This window comes from Elaeis guineensis, chromosome 12, assembly GCF_000442705.2.
Source record: "Elaeis guineensis isolate ETL-2024a chromosome 12, EG11, whole genome shotgun sequence".
NCBI lineage: Eukaryota > Viridiplantae > Streptophyta > Magnoliopsida > Arecales > Arecaceae > Elaeis > Elaeis guineensis.
The window spans coordinates 34,145,854-34,172,325 of record NC_026004.2 but is presented as its reverse complement, the minus strand read 5'-3'; the positions used below and the strand labels follow the sequence as shown (position 1 = coordinate 34,172,325).

General features: G+C 46.1%; 1 pseudogene; it reads left to right on the top strand.

Annotated features, from left to right (window-relative positions):
* Nucleotides 1–8,906: 8,906 nt before the first annotated feature.
* Nucleotides 8,907–26,472, top strand: part of LOC105032872 (chlorophyll a-b binding protein of LHCII type I, chloroplastic-like) — a 29,706-nt pseudogene continuing 12,140 nt past the window's right edge.

Genomic DNA, 26,472 nt, shown 5'->3' with positions numbered 1-26,472 from the left:
CCATCAGATCAGAAAGGAACCTCTAATGTGTGTGACCCCGCAGGTTCGAACCTAAGCCGGTAGCACAGGAATCAATTTCTGTACTAATCGAAGTGACCATCTAGCAATGGTACCCGACAACCGGATAGGTCGAATAATCGCAATCGCAACATTCAGAACCTACGTGAATATAGTTACCGTATAATTCATCCCTTTTAACCCCTGTGTTTAGGATGACTCAGGGTTAAACTGTCAACCCTGACGATATCATCCGAATCATGCTCAACTCAATTAGTCCTATGACTCCTCACTAGGACTACCCTGGCCAAGGTTTTGCTAAATTGAAACACGACTGTACACAGCTCCTAAACTGGAGTGGTCAATCCCATCTTGACACACGCACCAACAAGTCAAGTACTTGACTACATCCAGCAACCTTCCGTCACTGAATTAGAAATTCAGGTAGTCCAGTGCCTAAGTGCAGTGAGTTGCTTGCAAGTCACCGTGGCGGTCTCAGGTCGGAGGGATATTTATACCCATATCCCATCGGAGCAAATCTTGATAGCAGAAATAGCTCCGGAGTTGGTCACGTTCAGTGCAGATGTACCATTACATCTCACCTGTATGCCATACCAGTGTCTCCACACTCTTTGGTTATGAGGACAACCAACCCATATGGCACACAACGACCTATGCTCGATAAACGTTGTCGTCCTTGGTAACAACGTATCATTTGGTCGCGAACATGTTTAAGGACTAAGCGACAAATCCTCCTTTGTCGAGTCTAAATAGTCCTAAGGACTTCACCACAACACAGGAGTTCATTAGAAGATGAAACATTTATGATGAAAAAATACCAAAATAACTTTTATTTATTTATAATTCATGTACTAATACAAAAGGAGCACAACCGTCAACAGGCTGACGATTGGCTTTGGGACACTATTCCCAACAATCATGTCAAGCTCAAATATCTATCCTTATGTATCTCGATCTAATGATGATAACTCGATTGATGAACTAGTAGAAACTTTTTTTTACTGTTCATCCCTGCTCTGGCTAGAGACTCTCTGAGTCATCATCCTATGAGACTACATAAGATGTTCTCTCCTCTTACAAAGAGTGATCGATTTTTTGTTGATCACTCACAACCTCTATGTATACTGTACCATATCCAGAACATCCCACACATGTTTCAAAGAGTCATGCTAGAGTATGAACCAAAGTATGGATCTACATACATAAGATACCATGATGATCTCAGATCAAAGGATCACTTGCACCACTCCCGCTAGAGAACCATCTATTAACATACTGTAAGGCTCCATCAGATGTTCTCTCTATGGATCAGTTCAGTGAACTCATTCTCTAATAAGCATCTACATCCTTATATTAGTGTCACTACATAAGTGATTGTGAGATCAATCACCCTTTTTATCGAGCATACATAGAATGTACCATCTTCTGACATTATCGATCTCCGACTCGATGATCCTACGATTAGAAATATTTTAGACTGGAGCTATCAAGATTTTAGATCTCACTGGTATGATCTCATCATAATCCTAAAATCATTGCCCTAATCTTTGAGGTTCATCATAATTATGAATAAAATATGATACAGTAAATGATGAAATACAATGCCTCATATATGTAAAATAATCAATATCATGTATATGAGTAGGAAGATAATACAGAATAGTCTGATCGCATCATCCATGCGATTGACTTGTAGAGTACTATTCTTTCAATTTTTACTGACGGTCGTGACCCACGATGCCACCATCGTCAGTAAGCCATCCCCCTCCCTTTTCTTCTTTCAACATGGGATACTGCTACCATGGCAGTGATAAGCAGCAATCCCCCTTTTTCCTTTTTTGGCTCCCTTGTGCACTATTCAACCACCATCCTTAAACACCACTAGCCATGCCGCCACTCCCCTTTCCCCTCCAACTATAGAAAAAAAGAGAGAGAAAGAGAAGAGAGAGGAAAGAGGAAAGAGAAGAGAGAGAAGGAAAGAAGAAAAAGGAGAGAGAAGGGAGATGAAAGGGGAGAGAGAAAGAGAGGAAAGTGAAGAAAGGGAAAGAGGAGAGAGAAAGAGAGGAAAGAAAAGAGAGAAAAGAGAAGAGAAAAAGAAAAAGGAAAGAGAAGAGAGAGAAAGAGATAGAGAAAGAGAGGGAGATAGATTCAACCTCTTAAATCCATTTTGTGAATCAAATCCTAATCCAATTGAGTTTAGATCAGCCTAAACCGCATAGATCTAACTTGTGAATTGATCTAAGCCCTGACCTAGATCAGAGGCCAGATTGAAATTCTCCTTCTCTTTGCACTAATTTTTCTAAAGTGAAGGCTAATTAGATTGTAATTTGCTAGTGCTAAAGCTTTCATTATCGAAAGAGCATCAGATCTGTAGATTGGACTGTGAATTAAAGATCAAAACTTTCAAATCTGATCAACTGTAAGTTTCTTTTTTTCTCTAAATTTTTAGTACATAGTCATGTATTTTAAAAATTATATTTTGTATATAAAAATAATTAAAATATTTAAAAATTATAAAAAATTTGAAAGTATGTCTTTATGCATGAAAAGTAACTCAAAATATTGGATCAAATATAGTACCATCTCAGCTTGACTACAAATTTGAAAAGAGATGACTTCTTTGTTTTAATGTTGCATAATTTTTAGAAATAAGATTATTCATGTTTATCCTTGTATACATTTTGCATAAAAATTGTTCTCTTGCCTTTGGAAATGAAATGTGAAAATTTTGATATGAAATTATTTTAAAAATAAGTATGATTATTTGGTTATGATAAAATTATGAGAAAAATTCTTTAATTAGACTATGATCTAGATCTAGTCAATGGGATTGATTCTTGGCCATACATCAGAAACTAATTTCTTCTAGGGCTGCCAGTCGGTGCTGATTATTAGCACATGCCGATGCATCATGTGTTTCTTTTCAGAACTGATCTCTTAGTCCTATCATGGGGCTAATCGTAACCGTATGAATCAGAGCTAGTTCCAGTACATCAGAAACTAGTTTCTTCTAGGGCTGCCAGTCAGTGCTGATCATTAGCACATGCCGATGCATCATGTGTTTCTTTTCAGAACTAATCTCTTAGTCCTGTCACGGGCTAATTGTAACTATATGAATCAGAGCTAGTTTCCTTCTGGACCTAGCCAGTGAGCTGATCACTAGTACATATTGATGGATTACATATTTTTTAGCCTCTTTTGGGCCTTATCACTAGAATGATCATGGCTGTGGTCACCAAAAATTGAGAGAGGATTTTGTATTTTACTACAATGCATGACATATTTATTTGAAAATTAAAATTATGTTGGTATATGTATCTATTATTGTCAATTGTCAAATTTAAAAAAAAATTAATTATGTTTAATCCTTTAGAGATATTAGTAACTTACTGAGCCTACAAAGCTCACTTCCTCTTTTCTATTTATTTTGTTTTAAATCTAGAAGATCCTATGGGGTTTAGGATCAATCAATGAGGAGTATAGGATTTTAAGTGTTACTTACTTAGCTGTCTTTAAATAAAAATTATTTTGGACATTTGTTGAATTTTTGTTCTATTTCTTATTAGCCTTAGAGATATCTTTCTATTGAATAAATATTAGTGAATTTTCCTTTACCACCATCGGAGTTGGGTTGATGTGATTATTTATTGATAAAAGGCTGGTCTTGCATATTCTTTAGGGCCTTACCCTAAGAAGTGTGCAGCCGTCACGTGTCCGATTTGAATACTAGGTTTAGGATATGACAGAGTGATATCAGAGCTTAAATTTAAGATGTTAGGGCTTACATCTATAATGAGAGTGGGATAGAACTTAGGGTTCTGATTGATATCTTGAAATAATTACTAGTACTAGAAGTCCAATAAATTGTCCCATAATATCTATATTTTGTGAATATAAGATTTTACTTAAGATAAGTATAGAAGGTTTACATTGATAAATTTTGATTAAATGTACAAAGCCTAGTTCAAAAGGAATGTAATCAAGAGTTAAATAATTAATATATAGATGTATATTTTGAGTTGTATTATTTTGTATTAATATTTAATTTAGGAATCTAATCTTGATATGATGGTGGAATATGTTAGCAATTTCAATTTGATTGAAAATTATTATGGATTACCTTAAAAAAAAAAGTAGCAGATTTTGGATGCATTTTGAAATTTATGGAAAATTTGAAGATTCAGTTCTCTTATTCAGAAAATAAAATGGAATGGAAGTGATTAAAAAGGATGATCAATTATTATAAAATGGACTGAAAGTAATTAAAAAAAGTCATTCCTAAATTTGGCTGTCAGTGCTTCACATGCCAGCAATGGCTATACAAAAAATTGACGAAATTTGCAGATCCTTTCCAGTGGGACACTGATAGCAAAATCAAGTGCCTAGCCAAATGGATTCAAATATGTCAACCAAAAAGGTTTTGGAGGGCTCAGCATAACATATCTGACTACTGTCAACCAATTCTTGCTGCTAAGGTGGTGGTTTAAATTCTACAACAATTATAACAGACCATGGTGATTGTTGATCCACAAGATATATATACTATTCAAAGAAACTTCCGAGTGAATTCTCATTGAACTTGGTAAAGAAAGCCTCGCCATGCTGGAGGGGCATAATCAGTCTTCTTGAATTATTCGAACAATTCTCCACATTGGTGATTCACAATGGATAGCTCCCATCCTTTTGGCATGATAAGTGGACCAAAAACTACCCTCTATCCAAAAAATTGCGCATCTTGTTTTTGCTTGCTAAGAAGAACTCGAGATCTATAGCAAAATTCTTATAGACAATCGCAGCCTATCCAATGTTAGACAAACATTGAGCTTGACTGCGGCATCAGAACTCCAAATATTAAGATCACTCATTGGTAACATCTAGCTTTCTTCTAGGATGAACACCAGTCCATGGAAATGGCACTCATCCCAAACTTTTACTATGAAATGCTGCTATCTCTTCCTCATGCATGGTGGGATCACATCTTTCTTTAGCAACATTATATGGAGGTTACAAATCTCGGAGAAGGTGAAGATATTTAGCTGGCTTTGCTATCATATAAGATATTCACCATCGACAATCATGCGAAAAAAGGAATTGCAACACTCAGCTACTACCCTCTATGTTCCACTCATCCTGAGGATCTAAACCATCTCATGCTGAACTGTGAGTACTCAAAACTCATCTGGGATGCCATCTTCCAACAGTCAGCTGGCAATCAATTTCCTGAGAGCATTACTGATTTCTAACAAAAATGAAGGTCTACCACTTGGAACAATAAATCAATGGCCGCATATGACATGGTATTTTCTATAGGTTGTTGGTGTATCTAGAAGGAGCAGAACAACCAGATGTTTAGATTAGAGGCACTTTCTTGGCTTGGGGTGCTCAACCAAATACTCTTCCTGCACAGAGATTAGATAGTGCCCCTATAGCTCTAACGGCATGAGCATTACTTTGGACCTCTAATGGTGGCAAGCTTCATATCTTCATGCTTCTGGCTAACATTGAAGAGGAATTCCAATGACAAGGTAGCTTAGAATCGGTTGAATGGCTCTCCAATATGCATGGACAATCCGAGGGAGTCGTGATGATGGAACTGACATTCTTTGACCTCGTCATGTCTCCAAGTATATGAAACTTGGTGGGCCATACAACACCTAACCATGGGCACCATTGCCCTCTCCATGCACCAACAAATTCTTGACCCCATCTTGGAATGTAACTAAGACTAGGGTAGCAACTTACATCCATAAGTCATATTAATTAAGTCCGGGAGGCTCTCTGCCCCCTTACTTTCAAAAATAATCCAAAATCTTGCTGATGGGCTCTTCAAAGATGAGTGGCCTAGCCTACACCTATTACTTGGAATCTCTAATGTTTTTAACTTCTGATATGGCAATTGCCAACTTATTGCTTTCACATATCTACTACCCTATTACGTTTTGACATTCCAGGCAATATGGTTCAGTGAATGTAAAGTGAGTCAAAGAACTAGAAAGGTGTTCGCTTGAGGAGTAAGTGATAGGATAGCCCTTTATAGGGGTATATCTTTACCAAACTCCATAACGTGCCATGGAATAGGGATTTATACCATATGGAAGTATAAATGAGCCTACATGGTGAGTCTATTCTATCTAAATGTAGAATAGACTTATATCATGGAATAGGCTTGTCTTTATTTTTTTTTATTACCATTTTGCCCTTATCCACTATACGGACATTCAAAATAAAGAGAAGGCAATTTAGTTTTTTTGGGTAAAATTTAAATTTTCATGAAGTTTAATGCGAATTAAATGTATTTTATTCTTTGCATTTATTCCATGCACTATCCATCCAACCAAATGCCAAAGATCCTATTCCATGGAGTAGGTCGTTATTACCACCCTTGCTGTCCCATCCAGGAGAGCCAAAGAAATTGATTACCGAGGTAGAGGGTGCACTGCCGAGCTTTCTTGGATGAGACATGGATGCATGACGAGGCTGCCACCATTGTTGGGCGAGTTAAAAAGATATCGAAGGAAGGATAGAGAGCAGCATGGTGTTTCCCTTGATTTCAAGCCGAAATTGGGATATCAAGCAAATAGCAAAGCGAGGAGGCTTGTCCGGTATGCCACTGGCCTGTGGACAGAACATAAAGAAGATGAGATCAGGTTCGGATGCCTTGAAGTTTCAAGGATTTTTAGGATAATGGAATGCTGTCTAAATCTATTGTTGCTGCTGGTTCTAATTGAGGTCGAAAGGTGAGCGACCAGGTCTTACATAGGGATGTTGACCTATAAAATAAAGTCTGAGCCTGAGATTTTTGCTCCGATGACGATCCTCCAATGCTCAAGTCAGAAATCAAAGAACAGCAGAAAAACTCAAGTGATTCTCTGAGATGGGTTACTTATCTGAATCCTCGGAGCTTTGTTATTTATAGAGTACATGATCGAACAACCATGGGAACATGCAGTTTTGAGATTGTCGGGCTGTTGGACGTACCATTATGGGCGAGATTTTCTAGCCTTTATCTACTCTTGTGGGATTATGGATAGTTAGTTACATCTGAGCTTATCCACTTAGGACAGACAGCTACTGCACGTGTCAGAAAACTGACTGACCAAGATAACGGAGGAAGCTCATGTGCCAGATGAGCTACACATCAGACTGGATGCAAATAGTTCAGCTCCTTGTACTTCTGTTCGGTGTTTGGGTCAGCAACCATGAAGATAGCTCACTGATCTGAGATATCCAACTGATCTGAGGTATCTATGGTATCACCGTAACACTATCCCCCAACTCCTGAGTTTAAAAATCAGATGAAAAAAGTACCTCCAAAGTCATACCTCAGATCTGGGGATGCATACTCTCATGCTTTCACATGTCCCCAGTATTTAAGGTTAATGACATCAGCCTAATGGGCAGGGCTATTGCAAATGATTGCGATCAATGGGATCACTCAGCTGGCGATCTTCTCAATCTTTTCGATTGATGGCTTTTTGTCTTCTTCGCTCTCTTTTAAATCTACTTTTCGAGTGCATGGAGACGACTGCAACCCCCTTCACTCCAAATTCTTGTTGAAACTCAAAGACTGGATGAATCCAGAACTCTTGAAGAAGCTTGAATTGGCATCGGCCCAAAGAAGGTAGGCCAAAGTTTCGTTCGTTGGTCCTTCAGCCCTAGCAGATGGCGATGACAAGGTTCCGACCATCGAAACAGCTACCACAGTCGTGGAAAATGAGAATCCCCCTTTGATTGCCGAGTCCACAGTTTCATCATCCGTGTCCATGATAAAGACTCCAATAAAGGAGATTCCAACAAAAGAGACCCCAATGGAAGAGACAGAGGCAATAGAGATGGTCGATCATTCGAAAGAAACTCCGAACATGGGGGTAGAGAGTGGGGATCCATTAGAGTAGGTGATTTCTATCCAATGCCTTCTCCCAACCATTTTCCAAGCAAGCCCTTCACAACCAGCACCTTCTGCTCCATCCGTAATGGAGGATCTCAAGACTGCAGTAGAGTTTCTGAAAAAATTTCTTTCGCTTGGTGAGAAATAGTACTTGGACAGACAAGGGGCTCAACATCGGATGACTGGCACCCTAAGATCTCTCACTTAGGTAGGAAATTTTTGGATTTCTTCTTTTGATCTCTTGCAACTTGTGGCATTTAATCTCACATGGCTTTGTGTAAATTTTAGATAGCTAGGGCATTATTAGCTTTGTCGGCTCCACTTCTGAGACTTCGGCGTTGGAGCTTACAACAGTGAAGGAAAAGATAGATTGGCTGGAGTACCTTTTGGAGCAGAAAAAATCGGCTAATGCCGAGCTAATAAAAAAAGTTGATCTTTCTGAAGAGGCCCCCCGAGAAGTCTGAAAGACAATCGATCATCGAGATGATGAGATAAGGAGGGCTGAAAAAAAAATTGAAGACCTCGAAAGGCAAAGATCTAGGGTTGAGAGAGACTCCCACCGAGCCCGTGATGATATAGAGCCCCTAAGGAGGATACTCGAAGATAAAAGGAGTCGAGATTTTATCCCCTCCAAGGTTCATACTCAAAGGAGCCCCAATAGGAGCCCAGCTAAGAGGGTCAGAACCTCAGACAGAACAAGCCATAGAGAGAAGAAACCTCAGAGGGGTGAAGGCTATACTTCCAAGGGGATTTAGGAGACTCAGGAGCTATCTGCACCTCGAACTGAACCTCAAGAGGCTCTATCAAAAGTGGAGCACCTGAAGGAGAAGCTGAAGGAAGAAAGAGAAGGCAAAGTTCTCCTCTATCGTTGACTCTCGGATCAGGAGCTCCTAACCACGAACACTTTCAAAAGGATGGATCGGTTGGCGAGAAGAGGGCCAAAATTAAAAGCTAGGCCTGCAAGATAGCATTCTCCATAGGCTTCGAGAGGTGCAAGATAATGGCCCGGACATACCTTCCTGCTGACAATGCCGAACTTCTACAAGCCAACTTGCCGGATCAAAGCCTGAAGGCTACGATAGAAGGCAGCATGGGAAGATTTGCAAAAGTATCCCAATGCCTTATCGAGATGAATAAAATCAACATGGCCACCCAGACAAAAGGGATTATTGATGCTAAGGAAGGCTGCTCCGAAGCAAGTCGCCCTGATAGTGCTCCAAGGCAACGATGTATCTTTCTTCTTTTTGTAATCTAAGCTTTGTAATCAAATCTTCATGCAAATAAATAAATTTACTTTTTATCATTGGTGTTCATTGTGTTTGAAAAGTTGAATGTGAATTACATCCCAAGCTGTATTGGTCGAATTCCAATCTATACTAGCTAAACATTTAACTATGATCCAAATCATAATGCATGATCTAAGCTATAATCTGAGCTGTAATCCAAGCTATATGAATTATCCTGAAAGTATTCATTACCTATTTAGGTTTTTGAAAAGATCAAAATTTGAATCACCTCCACATGGTGGGTACTATCACACATCCCTGCACGTCCCTTCGAAAATGATGCATGGCACGATTTGCCTATCGCTAACATGGACTGCCATATCGACGGCACGAGCTGTGCCCAAGCGGTGGTTGCCACGCATCAAACATCCATTCAAACCTCATCAGCTCACACCTATAATAATCAATGCTTTGAGAAGAAGTATCATTAGAAGATTTTTTGAACTTGGGTCTATTTAAAGCCCAGGCAAGATGGGATGTCGATTTCTAGGGTTTTTAATTGTCTTTGTCTTCTTTTGCTATAGGTTCTCCTTCTTCCCCATCCTTCACTTCCAGAGTTTCTTCCTACGAGGTGAATGGGTTCTTTTGGAGACTCCAATTTTGCCCCACTAGCATTCTAGTCCGAACTAACAGAGATGGATGTGGTACTGCTCCACGAGCAGTTTCAAATCCCTTCAGAGTTCCAACAGAAAATCCCAAGGCCAAACGATCAAGTTTGCCAACCTCCCTCAGGGCGGATGAGCCTCTATGAGGAATGCTTTCGAGCTGGGCTGAGACTTTTCTTTCATCCTTTCTTTGTAGTTCTTTTTCAATTTCTTGAGATGTCACCTTGTTCGGTAGTTCCGAACGCATGGAGAAGTTATAGCATTCTAGGTTCCTATAATCGATAGACCTTAGAAACTAATTCAGAAACCCTCTCATCTTTGTGTATTAAGCCTACCTTTAGATTTCTGATTTCTTCATCAATTTCTTTTGTCTTCTTGCACCATCCCAAGGAAACCTTCCTTTATAAGAGATCAGAACTTAAATCTAGAAAAATCCCAATCACCATTGGTTATAACCTCTCCGACGTGATATTTGAAACCAATGGTTTGATAGCATCTTCCAACAAAAGTTATTTGTTTGGGAGAAGAATGGTCTCTTTGAAATCTTGGCCTTTTTCTATTCTCTCCTAAGAGCCAGTCGACCATTACTTCTTGTCTCTTTGTGTTTTTGGTCCTATTTGACCAGCACCTTTTATCCTAATCATGGCACAACTAGTATGGATCTCCTAGATCTAAGTATTCTTTTTTACCTCATGCTTTCTAATGAATATTTTAATGTCAATACTCCTGTTGATGTGCCCAATAATGATTTCGATTTGCCTTTGAACAAATATATTAGTTACAACTATTACATGTAAGCCTATTGCCATAGCACTGAGCCGATATCACATCAAGAGTATGTTGCCTTTGTCCTTATTTGAATCTATAGATACCATCTTTACTCTTGTTGGGTATAAAATACCCACAGCCGAAATCCTTAGCGGAACCGACTACAGCACAGCTCCGCCCGGACTCCTACGGGAGCCGGGCTCCGCCGCCGACACCGACTACAGCACAGCTCCGCCCGGACTCCTACGGGAGCCGGACTCCGCCGCCGACACCGACTACAGCACAGCTCCGCCCGGACTCCTACGGGAGCCGGGCTCCGCCGTCGACACCGACTACAGCACAGCTCCGCCCGGACTCCTACGGGAGTCGGGCTCCGCCGCCGACACCGACTACAGCGCAGCTCCGCCCGGGCTCCTACGGGAGCCGGGCTCCACCGCCGACACCGACTGCAGCACAGCTCCGCCCGGACTCCTACGGGAGTCGGGCTCCGCCGCCGACACCGACTACAGCGCAGCTCCGCCCGGGCTCCTACGAAAGCCGGGCTCCACCGCCGACACCGACTGCAGCACAGCTCCGCCCGGACTCCTACGGGAGCTGGGCTCCACCGCCGACACCGACTACAGCGCAGCTCCGCCCGGGCTCCTACGGGAGTCGGGCTCCGCTGCCGACATCGACTGCAGAACGGCTCTGCCCGGACTCCTACAGGAGCCGGGCTCCGTCCTCAACAGCGACTGCCGGTAATCCCCGTCCGGACTCCTACGGGAGCCGGACTTCGCCTTTAACTCTAATTGCAGGGAGACTTCGCCCGTACTCTTATGGGAGCCGGGCTTCATCCTCGACGCCAACCATTGCAGCCGCAAGCAGACTCCGCCCGGACTCCTGCGGGAGCCGGGCTCCGTCCTCAACAACGACTGCTGGTAATCCCCATCCGGACTCCTACGGGAGCTGGACTTCGCCTTTAACTCTAATTGCAGGGAGACTTCGCCCGTACTCTTATGGGAGCCGGGCTTCATCCTCGACGCCAACAACTGCAGCCGCCAGCAGACTCCGCCCGGACTCCTGCGGGAGCCGGGCTCCGTCCTCAACAACGACTGCTGGTAATCTCCGTCCGGACTCCTACGGGAGCCGGACTTCGCCTTTAACTCTAATTGCAGGGAGACTTCGCCCGTACTCTTATGGGAGCCGGGCTTCATCCTCGACGCCAACCATTGCAGCCGCAAGCAGACTCCGCCCGGGCTCCTACGGGAGTCGGGCTCCGTCCTCAACAGCGACTGCCGGTAATCCCCGTCCGGACTCCTACAGGAGCCAGACTTCGCCTTTAACTCTAATTGCAGGGAGACTTCGCCCGTACTCTTATGGGAGCCGGGCTTCATCCTCGACGCCAACCATTGCAGCCGCAAGCAGACTCCGCCCGGGCTCCTACGGGAGCCGGGCTCCGTCCACAACAGCGACTACCGGTAATCCCCGTCCGGACTCCTACAGGAGCCGGACTTCGCCTTTAACTCTAATTGCAGGGAGACTTCGCCCGTACTCTTATGGGAGTCGGGCTTCATCCTCGATGCCAACAACTGCAGCCGCCAGCAGACTCCGCCCGGACTCCTGCGGGAGCCGGGCTTCGTCCTCGGCTCCAACGACTGCAGACAGATTTAGTCTGGGCTCCTACGGGGGCCGGACTCCGACCACTGCCGAACTTCATCCGATGTGTCTGCACCCTCTGGCAGGCCACCATAACGGCCACAACCCTGCTCCACTTCCTGTGGCGGATTCCACGCAGCTCCATCATTCCCTGACAGGCCGCAGTAACCATCGCCGCTCTGCTCCACATCCTGTGGCGGATTTCGCACAGCTCCACTACCCCCTAGCAGGCCATAATAACGGCCACGAACCTGCTCCACCTCCTGCGATGGATACCAGGCGATTCTCCCACCCGCTGGCAAGTCACGACAACGGACGCTGCTCCACTCCCCGCCACTGATTCCACGTGGCGAGCTACGGAGATAGCCACGATTCAGCTCCACTACCCCTCGCAATAAATTCTCTCTGACTACAGGCGGCCCACGACCAGACGGTTACAGATGTCGCCATCAATCCGTTACCTCCTCCACCTATAAAAGGGGAACCCAGATACATTATTTTTTATGCTCATTTCTTATCTCAAAACTCTGTTAAATTCTCCGTTCGAGCACTCCATTCTTGTTGAGGCAGAGAACTGACTTGAGCGTCGGAGGGTCTTGCCGGAGCAACCCCACCTCCGATTTAGACTTCCTTTGCAGGTCCCGACGGCGACCGCGGCTTCCTCGACTCCAGCTTCTCCGGCGCAAGCAAATTTTTGCACCAACAAGATTGGCGCTAGAGGAAGGGACTAAACCTTCGCAGCACCCTTATTCTTAAAGGAGTGTTCAACGGAGCCGTCCCTGACCGTCTCTCCGTCACCCACTCCTAACCTCCCTTCGCGAGATCGACACTCGATGCCTCCGCGCAAGGCATCCACCCGACGGTCTACGGCCTCTGCGGCCAGATCTCAGGCTCCGGCCTCCCCTCCAGTTTCTCAGCCTCCTCCTCCCCCCTCCGGCGGCAGCGGTCGGCGCAGAGCAATTCGACTTGCTGGCACAGCAGGTCAAAGGCCTCGTCAAAGCCGTACAAGCAATGCAGTAGCAGCAACCGCAGGCGTCGGCGCATCCGGAAAGGGCATCACCGGAATGCCAGAACACGACGGTGGGGCGGGCCACCTGGGCCAGCCACCCCGTCCTTCCCGGGAAAACAAATCCGAGGGTAGAGAGCCCTCAATCAGATCACGACTCCACCCCTGGAAGATCCCTGCCCCCGTTCTGCCAAAGGACCCTCGAGACTCGGAGTCAAGAGGATTTTCTGGATCGGAGGCTCCAGGAGATGAACCGGTGGATCGAAGAACTCCGCCACGCGCCTCCCGCTTATAGTGAGGATATTTGCACTGACCCTCCCTTCTCTCAAATGATTATGCAGGAACCGATCCTGCCAAACTTCAAGCTCCCCCAGTTCGAAAGCTACGACGGGACTTCGGATCCGGTTGATCATCTGGAGGCCTTCCGGACGATGATGCTGCTTCACGGTGCTCCTGACGCCATTTTGTGCCGGGCTTTTCCGTCTACTTTGAAGGGAGCAGCGAGGAACTGGTACTCGGCTTTGAAGCTGGGTACCATCTTTTCCTTCGATCAAATGAGCCACCAATTCGTGGCCCATTTTGTCAGGAGCCGACGTCCCCAAAAGCGTTCGGAGTCCCTCATCAACATCAAGCAGAGGAAAGGGGAGTCCATACGGGCCTACGTCAACCGCTTCAACATCGTGGCATTGGAGGTCCGGAATTTGGACCAGTCAGTTGCCATGGCCGCCCTGAAAGGTGTCCTTCAGAAGAATGATCTTTTATACTCCCTGGAGAAGAAGTACCCCAGGGATTTTGCCGATTTACTGGCTCGGGCTGAAGGATACGCCCGAGAGGAAGAAGCCTTCAAAATGAAGGACGAGGAGACAGCAAGGGAGCGTCAAGCGAGAGATTCGAGTAAGCGCGCAGTAGAGAAAAGGCCAAAGGAAGCCCGGCCACGTTTCCGATCCCCTCCTGGACATAAGAGCACCCTCACTCCACCCCGGGCACGCAAGCAGAGAAGCCCGGACCGCAGGGTTCGACGGGATTCCCCACTAGGGAAATTTTGCAGCTACGCCCCTCTCAACGCCTCAAAGGCCCAGGTACTGATGGAGGTCAGGGAGCAGCTCCCTAGGCCGGAGAAGATGCGCACACATCCTGAGAAGCGCAACCCCAACAAGTTTTGCCTCTACCACCGCGACCACGGCCACGACACCGAAGAATGCATCCAGCTCCAGGATGAGATCGAGGAGCTCATTCGGCGGGGTCGACTCGACAGATTCATCCACCGCAGGCCTGAGGGTAGAGGAGACTGGCCAAGAGCCCTCCCACCGTCTAAATCGCAGAAAAGGGAAGAGCAGCCCGGGGACCGGCCTCCCATCGGGACCATCGACTCCATCACCGGAGGGCCTCAAGGAGGAGCGGGAAAACCGTAAATGTATCACTTACGATTTCGCCTTGAATCTACTTTTCTTTCTACCTAACGTGCCCCTCCCACCTAGCGTGGATGTATTATGATTGGATATGATCCCTCCAAAAACACAGCCATGTCAGGAACAGGAGGAGAACCTCGTCCTGACATGAGCAAAGTCAAAGGCCCGGTTCTTTTAGACCGGATGGGGGGAGAGGCCTTACAACGCCCTAATATGCCTCCATAGCCTTGTTAGGGACAGGAGGAAAACCTCATCCTAACTTGAGCAAAGTCAAAGGTCCGGTTCTTTTAGACCCGATGGGGGGAGAGGCCTTACAACGCCCTAATGTGCCCCCACAGCCGTGTCAGGAACAGGAGGAGAACCTCGTCCTGACATGAGCAAAGTCGAAGGCCCGGTTCTTTTAGACCGGATGGGGGGAGAGGCCTTACAACGCCCTAATGTGCCCCCACAGCCTTGTTAGGGACAGGAGGAAAACCTCGCCCTAACTTGAGCAAAGTCAAAGGCCCAGTTCTTTTAGACCGGATGGGGGGAGAGGCCTTACAACGCCCTAATGTGCCCCCACAGCCATGTCAGGAACAGGAGGAGAACCTCGTCCTGACATGAGCAAAGTCGAAGGCCCGATTCTTTTAGACCGGATGAGGGAGAGGCCTCACAGTGCCCTAAAGCGCCCCCGCAAGCCGGGCTGGTAACGCGAGGAGAACCTCACGCCGGCTCGAGCAAAATGAAAAGCCCGGACTCCTACAGGAGCCGGGTTCCAACGCCAAGGAAGACCTCGCCCGGACTCCTACAGGAGCCGGGTTCCAACGCCAAGGAAGACCTCGCCCAGACTCCTACGGGAGCCGGGTTCCAACGCCAAGGAAGACCTCACCCGAACTCCTGCGAGAGCCGGGTTCCAACGCCAAGGAAGACCTCGCCCGGACTCCTACGGGAGCCGGGTTCCAACGCCAAGGAAGACTTCACCCGGACTCCTACGGGAGCCAGGTTCCAACGCCAAGGAAGACTTCACCCGGACTCCTACGGGAGCCGGGTTCCGCCTACAAGGAAGGCTTCGCCCGGACTCCTACGGGAGCCGGGCTCCATCCGCGACTTCCGCAGCTAGGGTCAATGGCGATGAAACTCGGCCGCCTAACAAGATCGGACGAAAGGAAAAAGCCCCCCCCCGACGGCGTCTACATCAGACAAGCCAAACGTCAAGAAAGGTTCGGCAGACAACAATATTAGCACAGCGCATGGACGAGGTAACGCAAAATGCTCTTTTCATTTCATTTCCGATATATACACACTACGAGGCCAGGACGGCCAAGGAAAGAAGGACAAAACGACAAAAAGGAAATAACTACATGATAAGACAGAAAGGCAAAGGAGCTCTAAGGGGGTCCTGCTCCCTCCGACCTAGGGTTATCTACTCCGTCCCTCAACCAGGATTGCCTCATGTTCTCTATTGCTCCTTCTAGTTCTTCCCTCTTCCGCAGCGCATCCTGGAGCGCCCGACGAAGCTGCTGACTCTCAGCCTCCGCTTCTCGACGCCACTTCCGCAAAACTTCAGACTCCACCTCCGTGTCTGCGATGGCCTTCCGCTCAAGTGCCAGTTGGATCTTCACTTGTTGCAGCTCGGCTGTCTTCTCCCCGAGGGAAACAAAAATCCCTTCGACAGTGCCTCTCAGGGCTTGGAGCTCTTCGGAGTCTTGGGCGGAAGTAAGCTGCGCCCTATTAGCCAGCTGCCACTGGAGACGAACGACCTCATCAGCCGTCGTCCGGAATCTCCCTTTGTACTCTTTCGCTTGCCGGCGCCAGCTGGCCCGCTGCACGTCGTGGCTCATCTCGACGTCTTGAAGCTGCTTCTGAAGGTCGGAGATCCTCTGCGACCACTTCTGTTCATCATCAACCCGGGCCAAGAGCCGGGATGAGTTTCCCTCCAGCTGGCCGATCTTCCTCTTCGCAGCTGATAGTTCGACCTTAAGGGTGCTGATCCTGGCTTCTTGAGCCCAAATTCGGTCGCTGGTGCTTTTCTTGCATTCCTCGAGCTCCTTGGCGAAGCTCGCTTTCCTCCGACTGTAGTCCATAATTGCCTTCACATGGAGACTCCGAAAGTGGGCGGCCTCAGCGGTGGCTTCAGAATGGTCTTCTCTCGATTTGCGGAGCTCACCTTCCGACTTCTTCAACTTCTTCGTCAGGTGAAGGACCTCCTTTTTCAACTGTTGGATTGTTGATTTCAGTGGGACCCCCAGGGGCAAGGGGAGTGCTTCAGCAGGGCACTGCCATCGGAAGGTGCAAGTGTCAAAGATCGACTCATTACAAGAAGAAGAGCAGAAGGAAGGAGGAGGGGGAAGGAGAAGCCGTCCATAATAAGAAATTTGACTTTATTGATTGAATAACTTTGAAGACAAACAGAAAGGAAGTATGGCGACAAAATAAGGGCACAAGATCAGAGGTCTCAGACCTCAGGGGCAGGAGGTGGAGAACTCGGTGCGGGGGGTGCGACCGCGGTGGTGACGGACGAGGGGCCGGCCTCATCTTCAGACTCCTCAAGAAAGCTGAGGTCGAGTTCGGGGAACTTGCTGGCCACCTTCTCTTGGCAGAGCTCAAACCCCTTGGTGAACGCCTCCTGGCCGAACTGGACGTTCAGTTCCCTTATCTCCGTGGAGGCCTTGAATTCCTCCACCGCAAGGGCCCTGGCCTCCGAGATCAGGACCGGAGTTTGCTCGACCAAATGGGCGACCTCGGCCTCCGCCTTCCTCACCGACTCCTCCAACATCCATCTCTCCTCTTCCCGGGCTTGCCTTTCTCTTTCCAGGGCCTCCTGGAGGGTGACTACTTCGGCTGTCTTCGCTTGGAGGCGGGCAACCTCGGCTTGGCAGCGTTCCTCCGCCTGAAGGAGGTCTCTCCTCATGCGGCTCGTCGCCTCGACATAGGCAAAGAGCTGGTGCCCGATCTGCAAGGACGGATAGGAAATTACAACAAAGGCCGAGTGATCGTATAAATAAATATCCGCTTACCTCGAGGAAGGACCCCAAAGAGTCCCAAGCCCGCTGCTCAGGATCGGCGCGGTCGATCCTCTGCACGACGTCGGACAGGATGCAGCCGTCGAGCAGCCGCCTGATCAAGTCCCTGTCGTTGAAGGGATTCTCCGATCCCTCCTCGGAGCAGACGGACTCGTCCGCAGCAGCTCGGTGGCTACTCGCCCTGCGAGCCACCGTTTTCCTCCTCCTCCCCGCGGCGGGCGCCTCCGTGGGGTGAACCCTCGGGGTGGGGGCCTCAGTGGCCGGGCTCCTCGAGGAGGCCCGGGGAGCCCCTGGCTTGGCATCCGAAGGAATGTCGATGGCCGGGGCCGCCTGGACGGGCGCAGCCAAGCTCGTCTCCTCCACCCTGGCCCTCTTCGCCGATCCGGAGGCTGTCGCGCCCTTCCTCTTCTGAGCCCTCATGCCCCTGGCAAGCATCCGTGTTGCTTCGGCGTCCATTGCTAAAAAAAAAAAAAAAAGAGAAAAAAAAGAGAGAGAACAATGATGAGAAAAGAAAAAGGAAAAAAGAAGCAACACCGATCAATCAAGAGTCAAAAAAAAAAAGAGAAGAAGAGAAAGAAAAAGAGGAGAGTGGGAAGGAAAAAGAGGCAAAGAGAAGAAGAAGAGGAAGGTGAAAAAAAAAAAAAAGATAAGATGAATACTTGCTGGATCCTGAGGGCTCAAGCTGATGTTGAAAAGAAGCTGCTCCCTCAGAAGATTAGGAAGGGAAGGAGCGGGATAAGTTAGGAGCTTCTGGGCGGCCTGAAGGTCGTCCTCCCCCAAGCTGGGAGCCCGGCGGACGGAATCCCTCAGAGACCCCCAAGGGGGCAGGCCCAGTTCCAGGGTCGGGCAGTGGACGAAGAGAAATTTCCCTTTCCAATTGTGAATCGAAGAAGGAGCGCCCTTCAGCAACCCCTTCTGACCAAACTGAGGGGAGAAGTACCACCAGTCCTTCGCCGAAGGATGGCGTTTGAAGGTATAAAAATGCCTAAACAAGGAGAGGGACGGCTGAATCTCGGCTATGTGGCAGAGAGAGAGAAACCCTATCAAAAACCTAAAGGAATTCGGGGCCACGGAAGCGAGAGAAATGTCCAAGAAGTGGAAGAAGGCAGCGACAAAGACAGGAAGCGAAAGTCGGAGTTCGGCACGGAACGCTTCCTGATACAAACAGAAGCGACCGGGAGGAGGAGTGCTGGCCCGGTCAGAGGGGCCAGGTAGCTCCAGGTCGTACTCCGGAGGAACTCCATACCGAACCCTTATCAAAAGGAGTTCATCCGAAGTCGACGAACATGGAATAGCGCCCGGTGCAAAAACCGGGTGAGGTCCTGCCCCGGACGTGGGTTCGTCCGCAGAGACAGCGACCTGGGGGTTTGAAGCGGAAGAACTCTCAGAACTGCCGGGAGCAGAAGAGTCAGAGGACATTTTGGGTAGTTTCGAAGGAAGGATCTAAAGGACCCTAAAAAGATAGACCGAAAGGGGAATGAGAGGCCGAAGGCTAACTCGGGGGGAGGCACAAAAGTAATGAAGAGAGGAGAAGCCCCTAGGCGGTGAGAGGAAGGTTGGCACTAACCTATGTTACTCTGAGGGACCTGGAGGATGAGAAACGGGAGGCGCCTACGGCTCGAGAAGACGATCACTAGAGCAGGGCTCTCGAAGAGAAGACAGACACCAGCGAAAACTCAGGAATGGAGTAGGGCGCCCGAAGGGGGGAGGACGGGTTTAAATAGACCCTGGGATCCGGCGCCATAATGATCATGAATCCCCCAGGCCAGTCCGCATCCGACACGTGTCCCACTCTCCCTGGCAGGCGGCTAAAAGCGGCTGACGGTTGGCAGGATCATAATTGCGCCGTACCTAGGCCAGTGTACCTGCGGGATTTTCGAAGCGTCCCCTCGTACCGCTCCAATTCGAAAAGACTCCGGCACGCGCTCATTTAATGCCAAAATATCTGGAGGCGGCAGTGCGCAGGATTCGAAGGGACGGTTCCGGCTGCGCCCATCTCTCTCTGTACTTCCTTTGTTTGAAATTCAAACTCGGAAGTAGGGAGACTGGTGTTGGGTATAAAATACCCACAGCCGAAACCCTTAGCGGAACCGATTACAGCACAGCTCCGCCCGGACTCCTACGGGAGCCGGGCTCCGCCACCGACACCGACTACAGCACAGCTCCGCCCGGACTCCTACGGGAGCCGGGCTCCGCCGCCGACACCGACTACAGCACAGCTCCGCCCGGACTCCTACGGGAGCCGGGCTCCGTCGCCGACACCGACTACAGCACAGCTCCGCCCGGACTCCTACGGGAGCCGGGCTCCGCCGCCGACACCGACTATAGCACAGCTCCGCCCGGACTCCTACGGGAGCCGGGCTCCGCCGCCGACACCGACTACAGCACAGCTCCGCCCGGACTCCTACGAGAGCCGGGCTCCGCCGTCGACACCGACTACAGTGCAGCTCCGCCCGGGCTCCTACGGGAGCCGGGCTCCGCCGCCGACACTGACTGCAGCACAGCTCCGCCCGGACTCCTACGGGAGCCGGGCTCCGCCCGGACTCCTACGGGAGCCGGGCTCCGCCGCCGACACCGACTACAGCGCAGCTCCACCCGGGCTCCTACGGGAACCGGGCTCCACCGCCGACATCGACTGCAGAACAGCTCCGCCCGGACTCCTACGGGAGCCGGGCTCCGTCCTCAACAGCGACTGCCGGTAATCCCCGTCCGGACTCCTACGGGAGCCGGACTTCACCTTTAACTCTAATTGCAGGGAGACTTCACCCGTACTCTTATGGGAGCCGGGCTTCATCCTCGACGCCAACCATTGCAGCTCCAAGCAGACTCCGCCCGGACTCCTGCGGGAGCCGGGCTCCGTCCTCAACAACGACTGCTGGTAATCCCCGTCCGGACTCCTACGGGAGCCGGACTTCGCCTTTAACTCTAATTGCAGGGAGACTTCGCCCGTACTCTTATGGGAGCCGGGCTTCATCCTCGACGCCAACAACTGCAGCCGCCAGCAGACTCCGCCCGAACTCCTGCGGGAGCCAGGCTCCGTCCTCAACAACGACTGCTGGTAATCCCCGTCCGGACTCCTACGGGAGCCGGACTTCGCCTTTAACTCTAATTGCAGGGAGACTTCACCCGTACTCTTATGGGAGCCGGGCTTCATCCTCGACGCCAACCATTGCAGCCGCAAGCAGACTCCGTCCGGGCTCCTACGGGAGCCGGGCTCCGTCCTCAACAGCGACTGCCGGTAATCCCCATCCGGACTCCTACAGGAGCCAGACTTCGCCTTTAACTCTAATTGCAGGGAGACTTCGCCCGTACTCTTATGGGATACGGGCTTCATCCTCGACGCCAACCATTGCAGCCGCAAGCAGACTCCACCCGGGCTCCTACGGGAGCCGGGCTCCGTCCACAACAGCGACTGTCGGTAATCCCCGTCCGGACTCCTACAGGAGCCGGACTTCGCCTTTAACTCTAATTGCAGGGAGACTTCGCCCGTACTCTTATGGGAGCCGGCCTTCATCCTCGACGCCAACAACTGCAGCCGCCAGCAGACTCCGCCCGGACTCCTGCGGGAGCCAGGCTTTGTCCTCGGCTCCAACGACTGCAGACAGATTTAGTCCGGGCTCCTACGGGGGCCGGACTCCGACCACTGCCGAACTTCATCCGATGTGTCTGCACCCTCTGGCAGGCCACCATAACGGCCACGACCCTGCTCCACTTCCTGTGGCGGATTCCACGCAGCTCCATCATTCCCTGGCAGGCCGCAGTAACCATCGCCGCTCTGCTCCACGTCCTGTGGCGGATTTCGCACAGCTCCACTACCCCCTAGCAGGCCACAATAACGGCCACGAACCTGCTCCACCTCCTGCGACGGATACCAGATGATTCTCCCACCCGCTGGCAAGTCACGACAACGGACGCTGCTCCACTCCCCGCCACTGATTCCACATGACGAGCTACGGAGATAGCCACGATTCAGCTCCACTACCCCTCGCAATAAATTCTCCCTGACTACGGGCGGCCCACGATCAGACGGTTACAGACGTCGCCATCAATCCGTTACCTCCTCCGCCTATAAAAGGGGGACCCAGATACGTTATTCTCTAGGCTCATTTCTTATCTCAGAACTCTGCTAAATTCTCTGTTCGAGCACTCCATTCTTGTTGAGGCAGAGAACTGACTTGAGCGTCGGAGGGTCTTGCCGGAGCAACCCCACCTCCGGTTTAGACTTCCTTTGCAGGTTCCGACGGCGACCGCGGCTTCCTCGACTCCAGCTTCTCCGGCGCAAGCAGATTTTTGCACCAACAACTCTCAATCGATCCAAGTAGTTAAGCCCCACCTTAGATTAGTGACAATGTTAGGAATTGTGTCTTAAAACCAATTGGCTTATTGTAAATAATTAGATTTTGTATATGAATTATTGATCAATGAATAAAATTATTTTGATATTTTTATCACAAGGTATACATTTTCGTTATTAGAATTCTTGTATTATGATAAAATCTTTAGAACTATTTTATAATCGATAAAGAAAGATTTATGGAATAGTTCTTAAATATGTTTGCGATCAAATGATACATCATTAATAAGACGATGACGTTTATCGAGTATAGATCATTGTATGCCATATAAGTTGATTGTCCTCGTAATCAAAAAGTGTGGAGTCACTGGTATAGCATATAGATGAGATATAAGAGTACATCATCACTGAGCAAGTGACTCACCTACTGAGCGCTCTACTGTCAAGAGCAGCTCACTAAATATATGAGAATAGGTATCTCTTAGACCTAAAATCACCATAGTGACTTGCAAGCAACTCACTGTGCTTAGGCACTCGACTACTTGTATTTTTAATACAGTGATGGAAGGCTACTGGGTACAGTCAAGTATTTATAAAGTCTATGTATGGATCAAGATAGGATTGACCCCTCCAAATTATAGGAGTTAATACATCATTATATTTTAATTTAATAAAATCTTGGTTAGAATAATCCATGTGATGATTTGAAAGGTTGAAATATGGTGTGGATGACTGTTTCAGGATTGACGGTTAAACTCTAAGTCACCTTGAGCATTAGAATCAAAGGGATGAATTATGCAGTAACCATATATCGAGGTTCTTGAATATTGCTTTATAATTATTCAATCTATCTAGACATCAGATATCATTGCTAGATGGTCACTTCGATTAGTATAGAAAGAAGTTCTTATACTACCGACTTAGTGTTCAAATATTTAGAGTTGCATACAAAAGTCAAACAATGTAGAAAAAAATTGATCAAGTATTTATGTGTTCAATTTGAATGTATGAGACTTGATTAAACATATAAATTAACTTAATTAAAAATTAAGTTCTAGGTCATATGGAATTAAATATTGACTATGTTCAGCTAGCACTGTGCATGAGATGCGGGTTTGATTTCAAGGATGAATTAAATCAAATCAATGATCCAAGCAATTATGAAAGATTCAATTTGAGTTTTAATTACTTTAGATTATATCTAATTTAATTAGACTTAATTTTAAAGCTTGATTGGATTAATTTATCAAGTTGGATTTGGACAAAAATTCTAATTAGATTAGGATCAGCAGTCTTTTCGAAATTGATTCGAATCGGATTCAAATCAGATTCGAATTGAATCCAAATATGAACCAAATCTGACTTGATGCACTTAGCCATTTTTTTCAATCATTCTCTCATCATGTGGGCTGACCAAGGTGGTTGGGAAGGGGTTGAAAATAGCCCCTCCCCTTGGGCGTGCAGCATTATGAAGGGAGGCACAAGTTAGCGCCTCTCCTACTTGGATTGAGATTCCATGTGCTTTAGGAAATTTGGATATGATTCAAACATGGAGAGTCCTTTTTCTGACACCTAAAAGAGTTTGATTTGATCTTGGACCTCTTGCCTATATAAAAAAGGGTGTGGAGAAGAGAAACAATCAATCAATCAACCGACCTAGGCATGGAGATTATCTTTAGTGTGAGCATCCCCTCTCTCTTGGGTGTCACCTCTCCCTGGGCTTCTCTCCCCTCTTGGCATCCTCTCTCCCTTTGTGGTGGTGTGTGGGCTGTTCCAAGATCTTGAGATTAGATCTTAAGAGTGCTTTTCCTTTCTCTCCGAAGAAGATATTCATCTCTCTTTTCTATAGAGTTTGGCATGCACGCGAAGTAGAGGATTCGCGCATCTAGATCTCACGAAGCATATTGATTGAGAAGCTTCTTCAACCTTGATCCTTTACCACTATGAATCAAGATAAGAATTTATAAATATTATGAAAAATTTTAATTACTAATCTATTCTTTCCTCCTACCATCCAATAAGATCGGACAAATTTTTTCTTCAATTAGTATCATGGCCAGCCCTGTATGTCATGATCGTATAGTCAAATTTTGAAATTTTTCTGATCTAGTTTTGAATCAAAATTTTTAATGTGATTAAATATTGATCTCTTCTGATATCTTTTATATATTTTTTATCTAGTTTTGATCAGAGTATTAAATCGAAATCAGCATCTACATCTGGACTGCTGAAAATCTATTTTAGCAAAAATTTTCTATGCAGATTTTTATGCTGATTTAATACCTGATTATGCATGGATTTACATATGCTTTGATAGATTTTTTGTAATGTAATTCAATTAGAGAATTGATGATCGAATTAGGATCAGATCTGAATTTGTTTGACTAAGTTTCAGAAATGATTTCAGCATAATATCGATACATATTTAATCACATCTCTAACCAAAAATTTTCTATGCAATCATACATATACTTTTAATAGATTTTTATATTATTTTAGATCTAAAGTAATAATTTTATATGCTGTATAAAAGTAAGTTCAGATCTGAAATAAACTTATGCATTGATCTAATAAGATTAGATGCACATTATATTTGTATGATTTTGTGCATGCATAGATTATATGACAATTTACATATTCATGTAATTAATTTTTAAAATTAGATTTTAGATCTTTGTAGTTCAGTACTCGAATTGAGAAAATCACCAAGCCATCTGATCATAAGAGTAAGTAGGATTTAAAGATTCTATCTTCTTATTGATGGGGTGCTCTTATGATGTGTAGGAGTGTCATTATGATCAAGTCTCATGATGAAGAATAGCAAAAAAAATTTTAAAATTATTTTGATCATGAATATATTTAAATTAGATATAAAGTGATTTATAATTAATTATAATTTTAGAAAAATAAATTTAGATATAAAAATTAGATTTTATGATCTAAATTGATTGTTTCATATGATGTAGAAATCTAATTTTTCTATGATACATATGATGTATACATAAAATTGATACATATTTAATTATTAAATATATATTTAAAAATTAGATTTTGATTTGAAATATATGGTATGCTTCCCTTGAAATCTTAGTAAAATAGTTCTATAAACTAAAATACACGTTTCACACATTTAATTTAGAATTAAGTTTTAAAAGAATCTAAATTTAAGAATTAAAGATCTTAAGACAACTCATAAATCGTTGGACAATGGATTAGCACGAATTATGTCATCGAACTAGGTTAGACCTAGGATTAAAAATAAATATGGACCAATTAGAGAAATTGATTATATCTAATTAAATATTGAATTAGATTAGATCAAAATTTTTTTAGATCAATCTCAATAGTTGTAGCTTGATCAAGTCCATATTTTTGACCATACCTATTGGATCATGATCGTGGCTCAAATATTTAGCCCGAGTCTTTTGGCTAACTAAATTGAAATTAATTCACCACTTGATGTCTAAAGTAAGTTTGCAATATTGCATGGCAATTTGATCGATGGTTTTTAATTGATAGTCCTCTTACCTAATCATTTTGATGGTGTCTAAGACAAACCGAAGTAGACCTTCCCACCGATCTCACTTCTCTGGCCAATTCGGTAGATCATATTTTGATTAGATCATTGATTGATTCGAGCTGACTCATGCCATTAAAGTAAATTAGTGTAACTAATTTAGGTGTCTTTAGACCAACTTGTATCAAATCCTCTTCATGACTTGGTGAAGTCAATGGAAGAATTTATGACTCATAGGTCAATCTCTTCTCTTATTCTTAAACCATTAAATCAATTTTTTAAATTATTAAGTCCTTAAAATGATACAGTTATAGGGATAACTAGTTCATAGCCTCCTATTAAGATGCGTGATAATACATCCAATATTCTAAATAGATATTGGAGGTGCCACATGATTGGTGTCTATTAAGTATTGAAATTATCATTCATCATATGACTATCTTGTTGTGTCCTTCAGATCAATGGTCAAGTTGGTCGAGCCACACTCGAGCCTGGGCATTCATTTGTTGGATGTACTTGGTGTAGTCATATTAATGGTTGGGCCTAATCAGGATTTTCAGTGGAGATGCCACACGCCTGCTGAAGAGATGCCTAGGGTAAAACCTAATTGCTAAAAATTATTTAGTAAAATAATTGGTTAAGAATATACCCATGAATACAGTAGGATTGGCCGAGCCACACTCGGATCTGAATGCAGTCTGTGTGGATTCTAGTACCCACTAAGAGACTAATGTAATTTCTTAAATTGAAGATAGAGGCTATCAATTCGTATAAAATAGTGGGAGGATCTTTAGACTAAAATTCATATCTTTAGGATTAAAATAATTCATATACTAATAGATTTTTAATTTTTTCAGCTATGGCCAATATTTTATCACTCTGATCGTTGTTGGATGGCGACAAGCTTATCGGAATAAATTTTGATAGCTGTTATCGAAAGCTTAAAATCATCCTAGAGTATGAAAGGATCCTGTATGTGCTTACGGATCTCGCATCCAAAAAATCTACTGCTAACGCACCCCGTGCTGCGAGAGATACTTATAT